Consider the following 9592-nt stretch of genomic DNA (forward strand, 5'->3'; position numbering starts at 1 on the left):
TTTAGTATTCAGGACAGTTGTTTGCCTTTGGGAGAAGGGAGTACGATTGGGGGAGAATAAGAAGAGTTTGGAATATTGCCGTCCTATCTCCTGGCTTGGGGGTGGTCAGAGGAATTGGTTCCCCTTGTGACAATTCACAAAATCATTGCTCTGTAGACTTAAAATGTGTGTACTTTTGTGAATACAAATACTATATTAATCTGGAAGTTTGTTTTTTAATGTAAAAGATACCACCAACTTTCCAGGCCAACCAGAGCCTCCAGTCTTAATCCCTGCAGGGAAACAGTATTAACAGTATTATCATCCATTTCTGTTCACGTATTCTAGACAGTGCCATGCCAAATTTCATTTCTGTCCAGTCGAAGTTAACCATTTTGTTAGTACAGATAAAATGAGAAAAAAATAATCCCCAAAATAACGTGAATTCATTCCCTAAAGTTTAATTAGGGGGATTCTCTCAGCGGAGCACATTTGCTCAAGAGACATACCTCTCATCCTTGGTCATGCAGAGAAGAGAAATGCAGTGACTGCATATAAATGAATGACAAGATTGAATTTACAACTAAGGAAAAGGAGATATTGCATGAAGCTAACACCTGACACAGAAAGGGCAGAAAGTGGAGCATCTTAACATTTATAAACATTTGCCAATATAGAACCCTCCATATAATCTATAATCCTCTACCTAATAGCTTACCATAGCAACAACATAAGTGGTTAAAAAAAAATAAAAATAAAAACACTATATCCTAATGGGGCTGTTCCTGAATTTTGATGAACACTGGTGATATTGCTATGAACAGCAGGAAAACAAAAGTATCATGTTTTGGCAAATAGTTTTGCAAAACCAAGAAGTAGAATGGCAAATACCACAGAAGTTGTAATAGGAAGCTGGAGCTGAAAAAGAAAATTACAGATTAACATTTACCTACACAAGTGAGTGCAGAGATTTTTTTATAAAAACAGAGAAGTAATTATTAAATAGACTATCTCTAAACACAGAAGACAGCAACATCAATACATTCTAATCAATAAATAAGTTCATTGTTCTTCCCTATGTGAAAATGCATGTTCTTTTTGAGCAGCCATTTGTACATTTACAGAATTCTATTTTTATGGCTACCAGCAGAGGACCATCTTAGCTAACAAATCTCAGAATGAGGATCCTTGACAGTGAAGTTCAACTTTGTATTTCTTAAGATGACAGCTGGTGCATGGTTCCTCTGAGAGTCCAATTTAGCACTTTTAGTAGAGGAAGGTACTTCAGTACACGTGCACTTCCGTGCTCCAAAATTAATTGCGTCTTTCCTTTACTCTCTAAGGCTTATGGAGAGAACTTGGAATTTTAAAAATAATGTAAGCATTTGTCCTATAAAACAACAGATCAGCATGGTTCAAAATACGCAGTGACCCAGGACTGAGTAATAGCATCTTGGCATTAGAAGAAAATTTAAAAGTCATGGAGTAGTATTTGTTAGATTTTGCCTGCCATCAACCCCATTCACTTGCTAGGAACATCCTAATTGTCCTTTGGAGAAACACCTTCGTCCCTACTCTGAGCTCCTACAGTTCAAGTCTGGGCACTTCCCCTCCATTCTGGGTCCATAAATGGGCATATGACCCCGGTTTGGACATTTGATGTATCCCATTGTCCTGGCCCTACTGATTGGTTGTTCCGAGTCTACACACATGTGCCATTCGAGGCCAGTAGGAGGCAACCACAGAATTTCTTACTGAAATTATAGAGAAAAAGATGTTATCTTTCACCTGGAGTGATTAAGTCATAAGAGTATAATGGAAAATTGTCAAAGGGCCAGCACATGAAGGCCTGATTGAACATAAAACCAGCAGACTAGAAAATAAAAAATTAGAGAATCCTGATGATCTCATTTTGGCTCTCAGTCCAAATGCACGTGAAAACAGTGGTTATAAATTGTATCATCAAAATTCCTATGTTGAAGCCTTAACCATCAATGTGACTGTATTTGGAGATAAGGCTTTAAAGAGGTGATTAAGGCTAAATGAGATCATAAGGGTGGGCCCTCATCCAATTTAACTGTCCTTTTAAGAAGAGAAAGAGACACTAGGAATGCAGGCGCACAGACAAACGGCCAACTAAGGACACAGCGAGAAAATGACCATCTGCAAGCCGAAGAGAGAGGAGAAACCAAATGGATGACACCTTGATCTTGGACTCCCAGCCTACAGAACTAAATAAATACATTTGTTTTTTAAGCTGCCCATTCTGTGATAATTTGTTACCATAGCGCTAGCATACTAAAACAAATGCCGTCCCTGGACACTTACAAGAGTTAATATATTACCTTTTTGGTATAATACAATTTAAGGTACAATTAAATTTCATCTACAATTTAGATTCTTTTTTTTAATGTTTATTCCTTTTTTGAGAGAGAGAGAGACAGACAGAGCATGAGGAGGGGAAGGGCAGAGAGAGAAGGAGAGATACAGAATCTGAAGCAGGCTCCAGGCTCTGAGCTGTCAGCACAGAGCCCAACACTGGGCTCGAACTCATGAACCATGGTTTGTGACCTGAGCTAAAGTCAGACGTTTAACCGACTGAGCCACCCAAGAGCCGCTGGTCTTATAATAGAGACATAATGGCTTCAAATGGTATGAGGAAAACAGTATTAAAAACAACCGACCCTAAAACGTGGAACTGGCTAATTGAGGTGGGGTGAGGGGCACGGTAGTAAGGATTGTCCCATTCCCTAGACAGGAATGATTATCAATTTTTGCTTTTGGATAGGAAAGTGAGTCGTTAAACTGCTGCCTATTTTATCTTACGACTTTCCATGTACCAAACAAACCAGGCTGGATGTTTAGAGACTTGATAGAAAATATGTTCAGAGAACCTGAGAGAGTGTTCATTATGTTGGAATGTTTACTTTCTGGTAAGGTCCAATGAGGAAGAGCCAAGCTTTGAAGCTGGTCTGTTTAAAAACAGGAAAGATAGAAAATACAGTTTTTCCTATGGTTAATAATCCAAGAGGTGCCTGGGTGGCTCAGTTGGCTAAGTGACCGACTCTTGATTTCGGCTCAGGTCATGATCTCATGGTTGGTGCATTCAAGCCCCACATCAGGCTCTGTGCTGACAACACGAAGCCTGCTTGGGATTCTTTATCACCTTCTCTCTCTGCCCCGCCCCTGCTCATGCGTGCTCTCAAAAATAAATAAACCTTTAAAAATAATAATAATAATCCAAGATGGCTGACAATCTTGGCTTTCCTGGACTAGAACATCAAAATTTTATACTTGAAGCCAAAGTAAATGCTAAGGAAACCAAGACACTGAATCCCACGGATGCCCAGTCACTTCCTATTATTCATTCCCTGCTTGACAAAGGGACAATTGTTCTAATTGCAAAGAGCCCCTAGCTGGAATGTAGCCAGAAAAGAAAGGGTTGATTAGCTCTGTCTCCTCACCTCAAGGCCATGCTAGAAGTCAAAAAGCTACAAGCTAGTGGGTGGCCAGGCACCAATGTTTGTTTCTAAAAGAGAAGAAAAAAAGAACTCTGGTTTCGATCATAAGCTTAGGGAAAGTGAAAAGGAAAAAAAAAAAGTACGATTATTATAAGGGAGTTATATTACTTTAGAAACCCCAGTCCTGGCAAACAAAACCCTATGATTACTCAATCCCTAAGGCAATTAATACTCAGGTCCCCCAAACCTTCCCCAAAGGAATTTCGCTGGCAAAAAAGTAAATAAATAAAAGAATCTTCCCTAATGACCACCTCAACTGCAACCACATAAGGAAAAGGGAAGGCTTTTCAGATAACAGAACCTATGACAAACAGACCAAGGAACTCACACTACTGTTAAGGCAAGAATTTCTGCTAATCCTGTTTTTCAGGATATGATATGTGCCACCGACCAGTAGCCATTATACATTGTCTCCCTTTCTTCTTTGAAAATGGTAGCTTTTAATTACGGTAATGCTCTCTTCCTTTCATAATTGTGCAATAGATGTGTCAGGATGCTCAAAGATACTATGTAGCTAAATTCCAAAATCATGAGAAGGTACTTTTAAGTCCAAACAAAAGGAATTGGTGACATTTAGATGCTGTGAACTTTGAACAGGACAGGTTACTAAAGGACAATCTAAGTCACTGTCCCTTGGAGACGACTGTTTGTTTTTTGTTCATGTGAATGGCTGCATTATGTTAAATGGGCAAACCAGAGTCTGCACAGTGTGGAACAGCCAAGGGGTTGACTGTTGTGAGCATCAGGTTCTTATTTGCCTGTCCAGGATGTACTGTCCCAATCCCACTTTCAATGCATGTACTTCAAGTGAGGCTGCCTCCATTTCCAGCCCTAGCTCACAGCGGGCACTTGACTGGCCAGGCCTATATTCCATCCTCCCACTCACAGCCAGTTCAAATGATCTGGAGATATGTCTGGACTGGAATGCTAAACCATATGGAGAGTAAAGCCCTTCTTTGGCTGCAGTTGCTTAAGCTGTAGAATGGAAGTCTAGGGGTGCCTGGGTGGCTGAGTGAGTTAAATGTCTGACTCTTGATTTCAGCTTAAGGTCACGATCTCATGGTTCATGAGTTCAAGCCCCCCATCAGGCTCTGGGCTCACAGCACAGAGCCTGCTTAGGATTCTCTCTCTCTCTCTCTCTCTCTCTCTCTGCCCCTCCCCTGTTAGCTCTCTGTCTCAAAATAAATAAACGATAAACAACAAACAAATAAATAAATAAAATTTAAGTCTACAGCTGAGCTGCAAGGGGCCAATACCTGGAAATACCCTGCTTCAGAATGAAGCCATTACCCACTGAAATCATTTTAGCTCAAACACCTAGCTGTGCTTGAAGCAATTCTATTCCTGAATGTTTCAGCTATGTTATCTGACATATCCTCTTTTTAAGTCAGTTTCAGGAGATTCTGATACTTACAAGTAAAACGAGTTTTGATTAATACGGTCATTTAGGTAAATTCTCCCACCCAAGGGTGAATACCTTGTTCTTCTCATATTCTTGTCAGTGCTGCTAACGTGAGGTGGGCTTGATTTTGTTTCTTGGGAAAAAAAACTGGTAAGAGAAAACAGATAAAACCAATATAATCTCAAGCTTGCTTTTCACCATTCTAGTGCATTTTGGACCCTACAAAAACTGCTATAATTCTAGCTTCTAACAATACTGAAGTCCTCAGAACGGACTTAAAATAAAATGTTGTTTGAATGCATTTAGCAGAATTTTGTACCACAACACAAGTGGGGTGAGACTGTAATATTGCAGGGAAAAGAATCAGAAGTCTGGTCCAAAAATGTATTTTACTATCCAGACATGAGGAAAGTGACATAATTATGCTGTTTTCAAAATCTGGAGCAATTCTTTGTGAGAAAGAGGTTTTGTAAGGATGTGAGAAATTGCTGTCAGTTGCTTCTCTAGTTCTCCAGTCAGGGTAACTGGTTTATAACTCAGAGTTATTTGATGTATTAAGGATCATACTGGAGACTAGAGGGAAAGCTATGAAGATGTGATTTGTAGATCCAGACTCATTAGAAATCTAAGTATATAAACGAATGTGATGATGGGTGAAGACGAAAAAGAAGTTTTGACTCTCGTAACATCCTTTGTTCTCTAACGCCTTAGGGCCACCTCATTCCTGCACCCCCTGCAGTTTGGTTATATGAGCCAATAAAAATCCATTTTTCTCTTAAGCTGCTTTGATTTGTGTTTCTGTTCCTTGCAACCAGAGAATCTTAACTATTGAAAAATGGCTTTTCATTACTCCTGGGATTAATTTCAGAATCCTTGACTGACCACAGTCTTGCTTCAGGTCACTCTCTCTTACCAGACTCCAACTGCTGGGGAATCTTACAGTTCCCTGAACACCTTGGACCCTTTCTACCTCAGGGCCATGGCATGCCATTCTCTTCTTCCTAAAATGATCTTCTTAAGCCTGCTTAATCTTCAGATTTCAATATAAAGATCACAAAGGGGGAAAATCTCAGATTTTCAGAATGTATCCCTTCTGTGTGGATCTTAGAATCTTGTCGTCATTTGGTGGAGGGGGGAGGGCGTTTTGTTTTGTTTTTTGCCTTCAGAGCATTCATACCATTTGTACGCTTACTTTCTCATCCTCTGTCTCTCTATCTAGACCATAGTCTCCTATCCATATCAGTTTTGCTCTTCACTCTGTTCTCTTAATCAAGCACAGGCAAGTAACAGGGGCTCAACAGACACCATACGACCGCCATACTTTTCTGGAGAGTAATTTACTCCTGCTGTTGCTTTTTCCACATCTCTTATTGTATCAGAGTTCAACCAAAAAAGGAAAACCACCACAAAGTATATACTGCATATATACTAATACATATATATATATATATATACACGAATATATAAACTAATACATATATATGTATATCTCACACACACACACACATAGATTTTCGATCATTATGAGATCTAGGTGAATAGTCTCTGTAAGGTTGTTGGCTTCTGTCTGGTGCTGGTGTGTGACAACGCGGGTCAAGCAGTTGGAAAGAGAAGATGGATATAAAATAGGGGAGAGCAAGGACAAGCCAGAGCCCACGAGCACAAACCAGAACACCTGTCGGTTCTCACTGCCTGCAGCCCTGGTGACGGGAGAGGCTGGTACTCTTTGTCACAGAGTTAAACATGCAGTGGCCCAGGAGTCAGAGGAGCTGAGGGAGGCTCCGGAGGAGGGCGGGGCAGGTGCAGCCGGGCAGCTGCACCACAAGGAGGTGAGCCAGCAGCCAAGAGACAACTTATAGGAGCTACAAACGCACCCGCCCCCATCTTCTGAAATAAAACCCAAAATGACTGCTGTGCCCCTCTGGGCATCAAAATCGTCCACATTAGTATCTCTTGTGGCCCATCCTTAGGCTGAAACATACAAGGAATGAAAGTCGGAGAAATTAAGCCCATCTGACATTACAAAGTGACCACATTCCTTTAATCCAAAGTGGCTCTTCCCTGAAAAAGTTCATGAACAACATTCTAAAATTAATCCCAGCGATGTTTTCATAGTTCTCATTGTCCTCAGCTTCTACCATATTGGACACTCAGGACCATACTTTCCCTTGTGAAATCACCTTTCCCATTTTCTTTTTTTTACTTTTTAAGTTTATTTATTCATCTTGAGGGAGAGCGTGTGTGCACACATAAGTGGGATAAGGGCAGAGACTGAGAATCCCAAGCAGGCTCCATGCTGTCATCACGGGCCCAGTGCGGGGCTTGTACTCACGAACCATGGGATCATGCATGACCTGAGCTGAAATCAAGAGTTGGATGCTTAACTGACTGAGCCTCCCGGGTGCCCGCCTTCCCTATTTTCTTTAATCAAACTATGCTCTTATGACGTCTCTCTCTTTCCTTGCATCATATAAGATATGGCTCCTTCTTCTCTTCCTATCCCTAAGCGTAGACAGATATTCACCACTATTCTGTGTTCTCCCCCTTCTTCCCTCACATTTTCATTTGCCCTATCATTTCCCCAGCTTTAAGTAGTAGTCTCTCCCCGCCTCCAGGGACCTCCCCTTTGGATATAATGAACAGGACTTGGGACGTTGGAGTCTAACAGCCCTGGATCCAAATTCCAGTGGTGCCACTTACTGCCGCCTGACCCTGGACAAATTAAACTTTCTGAGTGTCTCTGAAACTTCAGTTTCTCTAAAATAAGATAAATAGTGCCTGGCTATCCTACCGAGAGGGCATGCAGTAGCCTTCTGGTAACTGTTTGGTTACCTGCATGTCTTCCCTTTGCTTCCCCGTTCCATCCTCCAAACTGCTACTAGAATCATTACATTCCTGCTTAAACCTAGAGTGACCAACTCACCCAGGGACTTTCCCCGAGTCCTGTGTAAACCCACAATTCTTCAGTGGCTCCACTTTGCCTGTCATAGTTATAGCACTATGTTAATTCCAGGGTGTTCTGAGCATGCTTCTGTGGCTTCTGTAAATAAACGTATTGGAATTCTACAAAATGTCTATTTTTTTAGACGGAGTGCTGAGGCAAAACCCCAGGAAGAATGAGTACAAACACCACTGCACCGCACCCAAGACTTAGCAATCTAGCGTGCGTGCTTCTCCAACCTCACTTCCCAATGCTCTCCCCTTTTTACTCTCTACTCCACTCACATGGCTTCTTATACAACATTCCCAGTACAACGTTCCATTTCAGATCACTGTGCCCTTAAACTCCATTCCCACTGACAGACACGTCCCTCCCCAGCCTGTCATAGCGCACACTCCTATGGCTTCAGTATCCAGCGCTAGCTACACGGCTGTTATCTTCCTCAAGACTGCTTCTTCTCCACTGCCTTCTCAGCTCGTCATCTGAGATAATCACTCCCGACACTGCAACAAACTACAGCTTGAACTTATCTCGATTACAGCCCTTAGAACAGTGAGTAACAATTTGAGGTCTCTTTCTGTCTCTCTGTGTAGCTATGAATTCCTAGAAAGGACTTGTGCTTTCTCTATGAGGACTCGGGCAAGTTGCCTAGTCTCAGTTTTCCCCTTCCAAGTTCTGTGGAAGGATTATGGTATATTGCATATGCCAAAACACAAAACAAAACAAGAAACCCTCACAATTGTAGAAACTCAATAAACTTATTTTTAAGTATTGTTAAAATCAGTAACTTCTTCTATCTGAACCTCCCCCTCTCTTTTCAGACTTACTTCTATTACTCATCGTTCATCAAGTAGTCCAGCCAGAAGCTCCCTGTATGGCTCCCATTACTTCTTCAAGGTTCATCTCAAAGAAAACTGCTAAGGGGACGAAGAAGAAGGGGAGAAAAAAATCCCTATTTCCTCTACTCTGATAGTAAAAGCATAAATTTCCTTTGAAACGTATACTATCTGTACTTACAGCCTAACACTACATATCGTGACCTTTTAAAACAGCGCTATTCAAAGACTGTAAAGATATGTTGCACTTTTGCAACCACAGACATATATGCGATCCTTGGAAATGTTATGTTAAGCTGAACAAAATAAACCAAAACACTACTGTCTTTTGAGCCTTATCACAGTACTTCCTCAGGTTCAAGCCAAAATTCCTTGTGAGAAGACAATAGGAAAGATAATATTTCATATGGAGGTGAGAAAATTATGGCCAGCACTGGTTAACTGTATCAGGAATAGGAAAGGCAGGTATCGCGATAACAGTGCCACGAAGGCAGGATTTCAGGGCTCTCTCTACTGCTCATCCAGGGAGGAAGACGACGACTAGGCAGCTACTGACAATCCAGCTTGCTACTGCTATCCCTGTTCGGGGTTTGAATTTTTATTAGTCTATGGGCACCAGCAAGAGTCTGATACTCATAATCCAGAGAAGGGAACAGACAGCGGGAGCCAGAAACAAGTAGGAAATGGAGCAAGAGAGAAAAGAGTGAGAGAGAACAGAGGAGTGCTGACTAATTTTCCCCTCTCCTGGCTTTGCCAGTGGCAAAATCTAGCTCACTCCCTCTGTGCGCTCTGGCAGAGAAGCAGTACATTCCATCTAGTTAAGCTAGTGCAGCATGTGTTATTTAATTGCAGAAAGCAAGGTGGGGGCAGCAGAGAGATTCTAAAAGAAATTGTTTCCCCCTTTTCAAAAATG

General features: G+C 41.4%; 1 long non-coding RNA gene across 1 annotated transcript; it reads right to left on the bottom strand.

The window, feature by feature from the left end:
* Positions 1-415: 415 nt before the first annotated feature.
* On the bottom strand, positions 416-5046 carry LOC120236892. The gene is made up of 3 exons (XR_005529794.1): positions 4978-5046; positions 3444-3508; positions 416-897 (listed from the first exon to the last, which is right to left on the bottom strand). It is a non-coding gene; the product is annotated as an uncharacterized LOC120236892 (long non-coding RNA).
* Between the last annotated feature and the right edge of the window lie 4546 nt (positions 5047-9592).

The sequence above is a fragment of the Hyaena hyaena genome, unplaced genomic scaffold, assembly GCF_003009895.1.
Source record: "Hyaena hyaena isolate Hyena2069 unplaced genomic scaffold, ASM300989v1 scaffold_164, whole genome shotgun sequence".
NCBI classification, from domain to species: domain Eukaryota; kingdom Metazoa; phylum Chordata; class Mammalia; order Carnivora; family Hyaenidae; genus Hyaena; species Hyaena hyaena.